General features: G+C 36.7%; 1 protein-coding gene across 5 annotated transcripts in view; it reads left to right on the forward strand.

Annotated features, from left to right (window-relative positions):
• NAV3 (neuron navigator 3) overlaps positions 1–13,071 on the forward strand; it is an 841,062-nt gene that overhangs the window by 646,968 nt on the left and 181,023 nt on the right. The gene's annotated exons all lie outside the window — the stretch shown is intronic.

The following is a 13,071-nucleotide window of genomic DNA, read 5'->3' on the forward strand; positions in this document are numbered from 1 at the left end:
AGCACAAGTTATGTGACCTTGATAAACTCTCTGGCCTCTTCAATTTTGGTCACCCTCTTTACAGTGGAGATAATAAAGAGAGCCTACTTAACCAACAAGCTAACAATATACACTCTGGAGTCAGCTTGCTTTGCCATTGTTCAGACAGGACATTTTGTGGTGCTGAGACTATAGTTCAAAGTAGATTGTTTTCTGTTGGAATCTCAATTTGTCCCTATGCCACAGAGTAACAAAGGTTACTCTTGTGACCTTAAGTAATATATTGAAAAACTCTGATGCTTGGCTATGCCACGGAGGGCTAGACAAGGTCTGGTCTCAGGGCACTGCCAAGACTGACTCTGAGTACTAGACTGGGCGTAGACCCCTAGCACCACTGAATTTGACCCCAAAAACATGAAAAAGAACTTTATTTTCATGCTTTTCTCTTCTAACCTCAGCCATCTGCCATGTTTAAGGGTTAACTCTTCAAGATCTTAGATCTTATTTCTCCCTCCTCAAGACAATACGAATTTAATTAATAAAGAAAAAATACAATTTCCCAGAACTTAAAAGTTAAAAGATCTTAAAAATCAGCAACATAGGGCCTGAATGATAGGACAGTAGGTAGGGCATTTACCTTGCATGCGGCCAACCCAGGTTTGATTCCCAGCACCCCATATGCTCCCCCGAGCACTGCCATGAGTAATTCCTGAGTGCAGAACCAGGACCCTGTGCATCGCCGGGTGTGACCCAAAAGGCAAAAAAAAAGCTGTAATATTTCATGTATGAAATCCTGCATTATAATAACTATAAATGATGGTTCCCAGTATAAAATCACATTGAAAATTATTTTAAATTCCCTGAAGCTCACTTTCCCAATCTGTAACATAGAAATGTTAATAATAAAAACTTTATAAGATTATTTTAAGATTAAATGGTTCAGTAATTTTAACGGACTTAACCTGGTTCTTGCTACATACTAAAATGTATGGACTTCTTCCCATTTTCAGTTGCTAATCACAAATATGCTTGGTCAGAATATCACCCCTTCAGGTGGCTTAGAACTGTACCTTATAAAGTTTGTAAAACAGGAACATAAATGGTTTATAAATGAAGAGAAAGGGGGAAGTGCTCAAACCCAGGCTCTGCTGTATCTGAGCTGTGGGGCAATAAAAGAATTCCAGGTTAGCAAGACATACATTGGCAGAGCAAAGTATGTTAATTGATAGAGACTATCCAGTTCAGACGGACACCACAGAGGCCTTCAAAGAGAGAGAGACCCTCTTAGCACAGTCTTGAGTAGCCCTTTATAGTGTGTGTCTCTGTACTGCTTGGGCTGGAAACTCCTGTTATCTGTAGTTTAGTTAGTCCTGGGAGGAGACAAGCAAGAGATATGCACCAAATTTTGGAGAGAACGTAAATTATATATATAAAAAAATTCTAAGTCAATTGCATAAAATGATAATAAATTTATAGAATAAAAACTATGACATGTTCTGAGCCAGTTATAAAAGGATGATAAAATATACATAAAATAGTTTGAACTTATCCCTGGAAAGAAATGTGTCCAATTCTAGGAGTTTGGATGCATAGGAAGCCTAGTTTACTGTGCCAGATTGCTAAGGCAGGGGTTCCTAGGCCAGGTCTAGGAACTGTGGGGAGATTGAAGCAAAAGTGGCTTCTCTGAGCCTCTTGGGCACAGCTCCTTATTTTAGCAAAGAGAGTCTCAGCCTGCCAATCCTTTGAAATAGGAAATTACATGAGGGTTTGCTAGACCACTTCAATAAATGTCAGTGGTTCCATTATTATCAGTAACATAAAGTAATTGAAAAGAGACAATGCCATCTAATAAAATTTCACATTCTGACTATGCATAAGGCAGTAATTAAGTGGATTTGATTCAAAATAATTTATTAGACAATGATGTATATCTTTTCCAGGTAGGAACTGTCAATTTATGTTTTTTAAATGGTCAGTAAAAGATATTGGAGTAATGATCTTTGGATCATGTGACATCCCTGGTGTCCTTCTGGCTGACTCCTCCCTCATTTAAGGAATTCCTCTGCACTGTCTCCACAGACTTCTTAGCTTCTGAAGTTGCTAAAAAATTGTAACAGTGTATTTTTTTATTATTCAGTTATCCTTTGTTGAGAGCTTACATAGTTCAAGTCTCTATGTAAGATTTATGGTGTTTTCTTATTAATACTTTATCTTAAACTCCTGAGATAGGGTTATTCCTTTGTATAGAGATGAAGCAGCAAAGATTTCAAATAGAAACAGCTATTTATATCAAATATCCACCAGGTAGAGGCATTTATCTTTAGAGCCAAATTTTCCCAGGCCCACAACATCCTTTCCTATTTACAGCAGCTTTTTCTTATATAAAGGTATTGTTTCTAAAAAGATTCTCAATGGGAAAATGTCAGTAGTTTTGCAATGTTCTCAGTAAATACACGTCAACTCCTTAGTTGCTACAAGCACAGCTAGGAGTCATCCCTGAGTATAGAGCCAGGAGTGAACCCTGAGCATCACCAGGTGTGGCCCCCAAACAAAAGAGAAAACAAAAAATGCATTTAGGACTCTGGGTATGTATAAACATAATATATTTAATAAAGATAATTAGTTATCCTCTGATGATTTCTTGTCTATATTCTCAGCCCACTCTTAGGACATGCTAGATCATAAATGATTCCTTTTGGAGTCGGATATGTACTTTATGATATTCTGCCTTCTAAATTGAATGTTCAGAGTCCTATAAATAAATGTTCTGAAGAGTAATTAATACCACTCCCACTACCTATAATTGCAAGAATGCAATTCTTTTTAAAACTCATTTATCACCAGAATAAAAAGTAGCTTTGAATTCTCATTTCTTTATCCATTTATTGAGTATGTCAACTAAAATAAAAGGTGAAAGTTTTAAGAAAAATGTTAATGTAAAAAGTCTCCAATAAAATTAGACATGTTTTACATGTTTTAAAGAAGTAAGCTGCTTATTAAATTGTTCAAGTGACTGACAGATATTTAACACATTGTAGAATGACCAGTTACCATGATTTAGTTAGAAGAAATTGCCAAATAATATTTTATCACTAATTCAGCCAATACTATATAATAAAAGATACAAACATACATTCATTTAGTTTTTGTCAGATTATTTTATTTTATTTTGTTTATTTATTTTTACTTTTTTGGGTCACACCCACCGATGCACAGGGGTTACTCCTGGCTCACACACTCAGGAATTACTCCTGGCAATGCTCGGGGGATCATATGGAATGCTCTACCAACTGTGCTATTGCTCCAGCCCCTGTCAAATAACTTTAAGCATTAGGTTTTAAGGTTAATATGCTGATTATGAAAGTAAATGCATTACATAGAAAAAATATAGATGTTTACTAAATCTTACATGAAGAATTAGTAAATGAATTGGAGGAATTTAGAAGTGTTGAGTCAGAATTAACAGATAAAGGAGAAATATTTTGATATTAAACAAATTTGACATATGATTTTATAAAGAATACATGATGGGGAAAATAGACAAATTATAAAATGTTCTTCAAATGCTACTAATTAGAACTGCTGTAGAGACAAGAGTTTCAAGATGCATGACTATTTGAATGGAAGAACACAAAATAATCTTTGGAAAGCATTCATATTTTGTACTCTTTCAAGCACTGTCCTCCCTCATATATAATTTTCAACTAGTTTTATTGGCTTTTCTTCTAAAACTGAACATTTTCATTCCTTTGCTTAAGTTCCAAACCATATTACCACGTGGTTTCCAGCATCTCTTCCAGTTCCTATGTTTGGCCCTTTCCAATAACATTTTCCACACAATAAAAATCTAACCATCCTGAAGTGTTTCAAATCTCCCATCTAGTAGAGCACTGCAGGGTATGCCCCCCAAACCAGAAACCAAAAAGAGTCTCAGATGATTTTCTAAAGTAACTAGTTTTTAGAGCTGACTCTTCAAGAAACGCTCATACGACTTGCCACCTATTATACTGAAAATGCGCTGTTATTCTGTTTCACAACAGACTAGGTTGTCCTTTGTTGAGATTTATCAGAGATGTGCTCTCAGCAAGTAACTGCTAGACTCTTGTAGATCCCAACAGGCTTCTTCCTTGGACCAGGTCTTTTCCACAGAAGCCATATCTTACCATCTAATCTAAAGGAAAATCTGTCACTACCCTGGTCAGAACCAGTACTGTGAGTGCTTTTATATTTATTCACATTTTTTATCATTATCTCCTATATTCTTATTAACTTATTAACAAATATTATTTTTTTGCCGACTTCAACTGCAGTGTAAACACTTTGAGAGCAAGTTCTTACATTTTTAGTACCACAATTCCCCAGGGAAAAGACTCCCTATAGGTGATACCAAATATAAATTAAAAAACTAAATACCATAAATATTGAAGTCTAGAAAAATTTTAAAAATATGCACTGGGATAGAGCATATTCTGTCTTTATTTTTACAAACTGGAAGGCTTAAGTGAAATTCAAAGTTTCAAAAAATTTATGATATCAGGACTTATTTTAAAGACATTCATTCATTTTTTTTCTTTCTCTGACTACCTAATAATTATGTTTAGTGTAAGACATTAGGATAGAGTAAATCCCCATGTATTATTTTCCACACATTCTTCACAGTTTTGGCAAGAGGCTATTCCCAAGTTACCAGGCTACAGAGCAAGAAGCAAAAAACTCCCAATCGGTAAAGATTTGGTACATCAAGACACAAAAAAGTGGAAAATAATTTCTGTCTATTGGAATCATAGGAAGTGGTACATGATCTGGATACATAGTATTGAATGTGCAGAAATGAGGTGTACAGAAAAGGCAATTAAGTAAGGACCTATATAACCAGCATAAACACAAGTTAGGTAGAATTGTTTGCTTTTGCAACAAAGGAAAACTGATCATAGTGTAATTATAGTAGAAATACTTTAATATCATAAAATTTGACTCTGTGTTTAGACTCCAACAAACGTGTATTTGGAGCATGATCTAGAATGTCCCATCAATAGAAAATAATGAATTGTGAAGGATGGGGATAACTCAAAGGACTAGAGCAATGCTTTGCATGTAAGAGACTTGGGTTCTTCCCCATATCACATGGCACACTGAGCACTGTTGAGTGATTGTTAGCGGGAAAGGTCATGTTGGTAGATACATTGAACAGTGGTATTTACTAACAATAACTCCACAACAAACTAAAGTGAAGGAGATGTAGACTGACTTTCAGACCTACAATTTTCCTAAACTGTTGTGTTTTAATCAGTTCCCAATGAATTTTAAAATACCTATTAGCCATTCTTACAACTTTCTTTTTCAAGTTTATTTTATTTTATTTTCTTTATAGTGAATGTCAGGAAAAATGCAGTGCATTTTCATGAAATGACTACCTAAAGGCAAGAATAAAATCAGGGGCATGACAAATCCATATACATACACACACATTCACAAATACACACACACACACACACACACCCCACACACACACCATAACACTATCATCAATAGCAAGAATGATAAAAAAAAATCTACCTTACATAAAGACATTAACTATTAGACAAAGAATATTATCATTCTTCTTAAACCCCTTAATTAAAACTAAACATACATTCTCTATACACTATAGTTGTAAAATTTTGTCAGAATATCTTAATTTAGAAGATTTATTCTAGTATCACTTAATGTTTTCTTTGTTTGGGGGATGTATCAGCAGTGCTCAGAGTTACTTCTAGCTCTGCACTCAGGAATCACTTCTGGCAGTGCTTCGAGGACCATATGGCATGCCAGGAATTAAACCCAGGTTAACCACCTGCAAGTCAAGTGCCCTACTTTCTGTACTTTCCCTCTTATTCCAAGTATTATGCATTTTGTATAACAGCATCTTGGATGCTGGGGAGAGCATCTTGTTGTTATACATCCATGTGAGATTTTAGAGTAATCCAGAGTCCAGCAGTTGATAGAGAAAATGAACCCGGGGATATGTGATGTTCTGAAAGACAAAGAAAGCAAAACTTCACTTTAAAAATGCTTACTTACATGCTTTTAAGTTTGACTTATTTGTTGACCCAGTAGATTGCAAAGGAGGAGCACTGAGTTTACAAAGATTGAAATGTAGAGCATATAACCAGCATGCATATGAAATTTATAGAAACCCTGCGGCTATTATAGATTGTGCTGCAATTGTGGTTTTATGTGAATTGAGCATAAATGGTCATCAACACTAGCTAAAGTTTATTGAATACATTTCCTGTGAGCTTGTGTTTTCCTCGGTGTTTGTGGTATGTGTGTGTGTGTGTGTGTGTGTGTGTCCAGTGTGTGCATGTCTGTTAAATTCCCTCACAAAGCATTAGTTTTTAAGATAAAATATTTTCAAGAGCCACTGCTAGAGGAAGGTCTTTTGTGTAGAATGCAGCTATGAATCTGTCACAAGATAAGGTTTAGAAGCTGTCCTTTCTGTATTAGATGTAAGTTTAATGATTAAATTGATTTAATCCAAATGATTTAATGACTTAATCTAAATCATTAGTTTCTACTTTTTAAAATTTTACTTTGAAAAACACATACATTTGTTTTATTGTAGACCACATCTGGTGCTTTGGGCTTACTCTTGACTTTCTACACAGGAATCACTCCTGACAGTGCCAGGGGGACCATAGAAGTGCCAAGGATTGAAACTGGCTCAGCCATATGCCATACAAGCAATTTAACTAGTTTCTTAACTTTTCAACTACCCGTAAAAATACTTATATACTTTTTCTTGGATAAAAAACCAGAAAGTGTAAAGAATGGTATAGAATATTTTCATAGACACTTCATTCAGAGTATCTAGGGGTCTACTTTAACTTTGATTTAGTGTTCCAAAGATACCACATCTTTAGTAATTCAGGGTGAGTATTATGTCCACATGTATATCTTCTTAATATCCCTAGGTCTGATATAGTTCTTCAGTCTTGTCCTAAAAAATGATAATATTTTCTTTCCATTACACTCTATCAACCTGCATGGCGGAGCCTGGCAAGCTACCTATGGCATATTCGATATGCCAAAAACAGTAACAACAAGTCTCATAATGGACATGTTACTGGTGCCTGCTCAACCAAATCGATGAACAGCAGGACAACAATGCTACCGTTCTATACTCTATCAATTATCACTCAGTACTGTTGCTTCCTATTTTCCTGCAAAATATCTACTCTGGTCTATTGAGCTATCACCCTGGCTCAGAGAATCTTTCTTAAAGTAGAATGCCAAGGTATAAATGCAGAAAGAATAATCAAATTATAAATCATTTAACATCCATTTGATTGCTGTTCAGGCAGAAAACTCAACTGGTAGAGGGATGGTCATTGGAGCAGTAGAACGGAGGGTAAGTCTTGCCTGAATGTGACCAACCTGGCTTTGATCCCTGGCATCTCCTAGCACACCAGAACCAAGCACACCAGAAATGATCCCTGAATGCATGGCCAGGAGTGAGCTCTGAGCACTGCTGGATATAGCCCTGAAACAAAACAAACGAAACAGACCAAAACAAGAAACTCAAGAGGTTCAGAAACACGGGTGAAAGTAGATTAAATACTATGATTTAAACGTCGTCCTACCTAATCTTCCATAAAAGTACTCAAGGACTAGAGGTGTGGCTCAAGTGTAGAGTTTTTAGTGTCAATGTTTGTATTCATGGAGCGTGGGTGTTCTTCTGTGTAACTTTCCATATGGCCATGGGCTCCAGGAATTGTGGAGCTGGAACAAATTTGGTGGCTTGGTGGTTTGATGAGGTTTGAGGTTCAGTGGTAGAGATAGGTCACTTCTGTGCTTTGTTGTTGTTTTCTTTTTCTTTTTTCTTTTTGTGTCACACCCGGCAATACACAGGGTTTACTCCTGGCTCTGCACTCAGGAATTACTCCTGGCAGTGCTCAGGGGACCATATGGGATGCTGGGAATCAAACCCGGGTTAGCCGCGTGCCAGCCCCAAGAGATAGGTCACTTCTATGCAGGAATGTGTCATTTGTTGGCGGGAGCTGCTGGACCTTCCGGAAGAGATAGGAATCTATTCACCCCCTTCTGAGAAGTCTCCAGAGTGTTCAGCTCAAACTAGTCTACCTGGACGAGTTAGTGGCTTGGTATTATTTTAGAAAATAGTTGGGGAGCTTGGAACTTTTTCTGCAGAACAAGCTGAAATCTCCTTTTTTTAAGGACACTAACCCCATTTAGTAGGGCTCCACTATCATTTGTCACCTTCCTAGGCCTCACAGATAACACCATTTTTGGAGACTATGTTTCAATTAGAAATTGTAAAGGGAAATAAACATTCCTTTTACTAACAGAATTGTTGTGAAATGTGAATGGCATCCCATAGGTTAAGCATTGAACACAGTACTTCTCAGATGTTAAGGGCAGTTGTCAGATGTTAAACAAACATCACTTGTATTTAATCACTGCTGCAAGTTATATTTTTAACCATTATAGCTCTTAATAATAAACATTAACCTAGGAACCTGCCTTGGAAATACATAGTGTTTTTGTAATATCACATCCTATTGTTTCAAAAAGAGTTTGTTGTACTTGAACCATATTATAAAAGTACAGTAACATCATCTGCATAAGACTGTGTCTGCTAAATGCTTTTTTTCGGGAACATTATGACATTTGTTTTTCTCTTTCCATTGAATATTAGGGGAATACAATAAACCTTTATGTGTAAATGGAAAAAGATGCTACTGCATTATTTTTATACCCATCACAGAATACCATTTGCTGAGAGAACACTATTGATTCTGAAGTCTTCATAAATTGCTTTATGAATTGACCCCCATATCATTCATTATTTGAATATAGCATGTATAAGAAGAGACAACGTGTTGAGAGTTTTCAGTGATTTAATTGAACTCCTTTGATAATTTGTATAACACTAACACTGTATCAGTTGACATCAATTATAGCTCTATGGAGTAGGATTAAATACATGATTTCAAGTAACAGGATAGTTTCTATTACATATAGACAGAGATTTGGAACTATTTACATATGCATACAAATCAAAGATATATCTAAATCCTTTTAAAAAGATGTTGAAAATTAGAGGCCTGAGCAATAGTACAGTAGGTAGAATGCTTACCTACATAGAGTGTACTTGAGTTCAAACCTCAGCACCGCCAATGGTCCTTCAATCCCTCCAGGTGTGATTCCTGCATGCAGAGCCAGGAGTAAACCATGAGCACCATTAGTGTGGCCCAAAAGCAAAATAAAAAATGTTTAAAATGAACTTTTTCATGATTTTTTCTTTGATTACTCTGCTTCCTCATTACTAATGTAAGTAACTCATAAAGGTGATGCCATAGGAAACACACCAAAGAACTTGAAAATAAGATAAATTTAGTTGGCTTGTGTTATTTAACCTAAAAATATTATCTCCGAGCACTTTTCTGCTATATTAAGAAGTAAGCAAACTTAAAAATTACTTCCAGAGTCAGGTCCATAACTTAAAGATCTTGAGCACATTTTTTTGTATGCAGAGGCCTTGAGTTTGGCTCCTTGCAACCTTAGGGTCAGAGAGTACAGTGAGTAAGGCGCTTGCCTTGCATTAGCCAATCTGATTTGATCCCCAGCACTGCATATGTTACTCTCAGCACTACGAAGAGTGTTCCCTGAGCACCGAACCAGGAGTAAGCATTTCTTCAGCACTTTTGAAAATGGGCCCCAAACAAAAGCAAGCCTGCTGAAAGAAACCCTAGCAACAAATAATCTACTGCACACCACCAGTTATGCCTCTAGAAGCCCCCAGAAGTACCAAATATCAAAACATAATCAGCCCAGTACCAAGACTTCTGGCATACACAGATGAACTGAGTATTGCTATATTGTTGAGAGTGGCCTCTGGGATCCCTGAGCACTGTTTGTTATCCATTTTAACTCCAGCCTTTGAAGGGGCTTCCAAATCAAGGCAGAACTGCTAAGTAATTGGAATGTGTTTTATAAAGAGAAACCAAGGCAGTGAGACTTAGCCAGTGGTATTATTATTCTGATGTATTGGGGTGAGGGTTGGGGCGGGGGATAGCCAGTTCCTAAGGAATACTGTTCAAGATCTATTTGTAGAAAAGCACAAATTCTACTCCCCAAACACAGTCTGCATATTCTTTTGTTCCACCCTGAATTTCCTCTAGGGAGAGGCTGTGAATCTCTGTAACTAACCTAGCATTCTAAGGATTTGAAATCCTGTTGCAGTGGCTGCTCTTGTTCTAATAAGAGCCAATTGGCATTGAGCTTTAGCCAGCAACCTTGGTGAACCTACTTAATGTGACTCATCTTCTGAGACGATGGTTAGTAAATAGTAAACCTGCAGGACCTGGGCCAATCCTGGCTGACTGCCAGCTCACCAAGGTACTTTAGCTTGCTGTGGCTTCTTGGCAGGCAGCCAGGGAACTTTCCCTGGGGTTCCAATCTTAGTTTCTACTCTCCATTCCAACTTCTTCAGCAAGCAATACAAATCCTAAAAAAACTTAAGAGGATTTTCCCTTCATTGGTTCAGAGTCAGCAGAGTGAGATCAGGAAGGTACAGTGGCCCTCATGAAATGAACTGAGGTGGGAGAACTGACTTTAGTGGACTTTAGAAATGACTAAGGAGGGGAAACAGGATAATTCATGAGCTAAAAACAAAACCATAAACTACACAGAAAGCCAGATACATGCTTTATATTTTAGTATCTAGAATACCTATGCTTTAAGATACTGCCTTTCCTGACTTTATAATAGTATTTAAAACACACAATTCTTTTGTAAGGGACCCAATTTTTTCTTTAATAAATTTCAGAGAGGGTAAGTAACTTAGCAAGGTCAACTAAGTTAATGCCCATTCAGTGAGACAGCCAAGTTTTATCTCCAAGTTCTCATATACACCAGGCTTTCTTCCTTAGGCTTAATTCAATAATACTACTTTATCATCACTACTAATAAATGGTCATATGAATAATTCATAGAAATAATTAATTCACTTGTCAAATATTTGTTAATATAGCCTGAAAGTTAGGCTGGATACATTACTGGATATTGGATACAGTAATAAGACTAAACATTATGAGAATAGAGTCTAGTTCAGGGGATAAATATTGATCATATAATTACACAAATTTTTCATTGCATGTGCTGTCAGAATAGGTGCAGGAAATAATAAGTACTAATAATTTGAGACTTCACCTAAAATTTAAGGCTGGTTCTTTAAGAAAGAGTTAACTTGAGCTGAGAGTTGAATGGAGAGATTTACTTGGATCAAGTGGGAAGGAAATTCATTGAAAGTTTACGGCCTATTGGGACAGAAATGATGCAAAGTGGACAGAAGACAGATCTGTTTGGGAAGCAGAGAAGGAACGTTCTGGAAAAGATGGACCGAGAGACAGAGAGAGACCTTCAGAGAGTCATGCAGAGCTTCAGAGTTTCCCTTGGAGAGTCACCCAGAAAATCATGATCAATCACCATGATTGATGTGATGATGGGATCAGTTGTAATCATGATAAATGTGTGTATCTTTGTGACAGTTTGGAAGAATCATCATGCACTTTTGATACACATCTTGAGTTCAGAGTTTGGACTTGCGATATAGGTTTTGATAGACAATAGTACACTAAATATGTTTGAATTCCTTTAGAGCAGTAGTTTACAATGTTTCACCTGTGTGGACTGTTGAAAATAGAAGGAATATTTCTCAGACTTCTAAAGAAGAATGGAGACCATTACTTATAATGAGGTTATTTCTGTTTTGATATATATAACAGCAGCAGTCCTGATTCTAGCATACCATATGTTAAATTGAAATGATTTTTTGCAAACTGATAGGAAATTTCTGCTTACTGATGACTATTAACTCTTGATGTAGTAAGACTATACAGTGATAACTGGAGAAAAAGTTTAGCATATTGATTTCAGGAACCCCATATTATTGCCTACCATATCCCCATCATTTCACTACCCAGTACAGTATCTAATGTTTGGGAATGAGAAATAAAAAGGGAGGGGGTAGTATTCAGGGAGGGTGACATACAAACTCGAGAACTTTTGTCACAGAAACCAAATCAGGATAGTTTCATGAGGAAAAGAATGATTTCTTTTTCTAAATGCTACAGACATATCTAGGAATATGGAGACTAAATTGATTTTAGCAATATTGAGGCCTTGACCTCTAATGATATAGCTATTAATAAAAGAAAAAAGTCACTTGAAAAAGATAACTGCCTTCCTTGTTTTATTTTCTTTCTGTAGTAAAATAAAGGGGCTATAGCTTAGTCCTGAACTCAGACATCACTCCTAGGGACGATATGAGGTGCCAGGGATTGAACATGGGCCAACCTCATGGAAAACAAGTGCCAATCTGCTGTATTCTGTGGTCCCTAATACATATATTTTCTTAATTATGCCATTCTTAGATTCAGTTTTAAATCAAGCCAAAATAATTATTTTCACCGGAGATTAGAGATGCTTTGCCAGAAAAAGTTTTCCAAGCATATATTTGTGTAAATTATTTCATAGTTTTTTATTTTGTATGTCAGTTCCTTAGCACAGCAGGTAGGATGTTTGCTTTGCAGGCGGTCTACCCGGGTTTAATTCCTCCACCCCTCTCGGAGTGCCCAGCAAGATACCAAAAATATCTCGCCCGCATGGCAAAGCCTGGAAAGCTACCCGGGCCGTATTTAATATGCCAAATAGCGTAACAACAAGTATCACAATGGAGATGTTACTGGCGCCCACTCCAGCAAATTGATGAGCAATGGGATAACGTAACATTGATATCAGTTCCAGTATGTACACACACATCTCTTCATATAGTAGCTTGTTTGCCACGGTTTTGAAAAATCCTAATGTATTTCTTAGTCAGATAAGTAGAAAACATTTTTGATCAGTAATTATACTTTACTTCTCTCAAACAAAAGTGGAATTTAAGATAAAAATCAAATGTTTATTCCAAATTGAGGAGCCTGGGAGTGGAGAGTTATCTCAAAGGGATGGAGTGCATGTCTTGTACACGTGAGGTTCCAAGTTTGGCCCCTCAGCACGCACAGGAATAACCGTGGTGGGCCCCTATTC

This window comes from Sorex araneus, chromosome 10 (genome assembly GCF_027595985.1).
Source record: "Sorex araneus isolate mSorAra2 chromosome 10, mSorAra2.pri, whole genome shotgun sequence".
NCBI classification, from domain to species: Eukaryota; Metazoa; Chordata; class Mammalia; order Eulipotyphla; family Soricidae; genus Sorex; species Sorex araneus.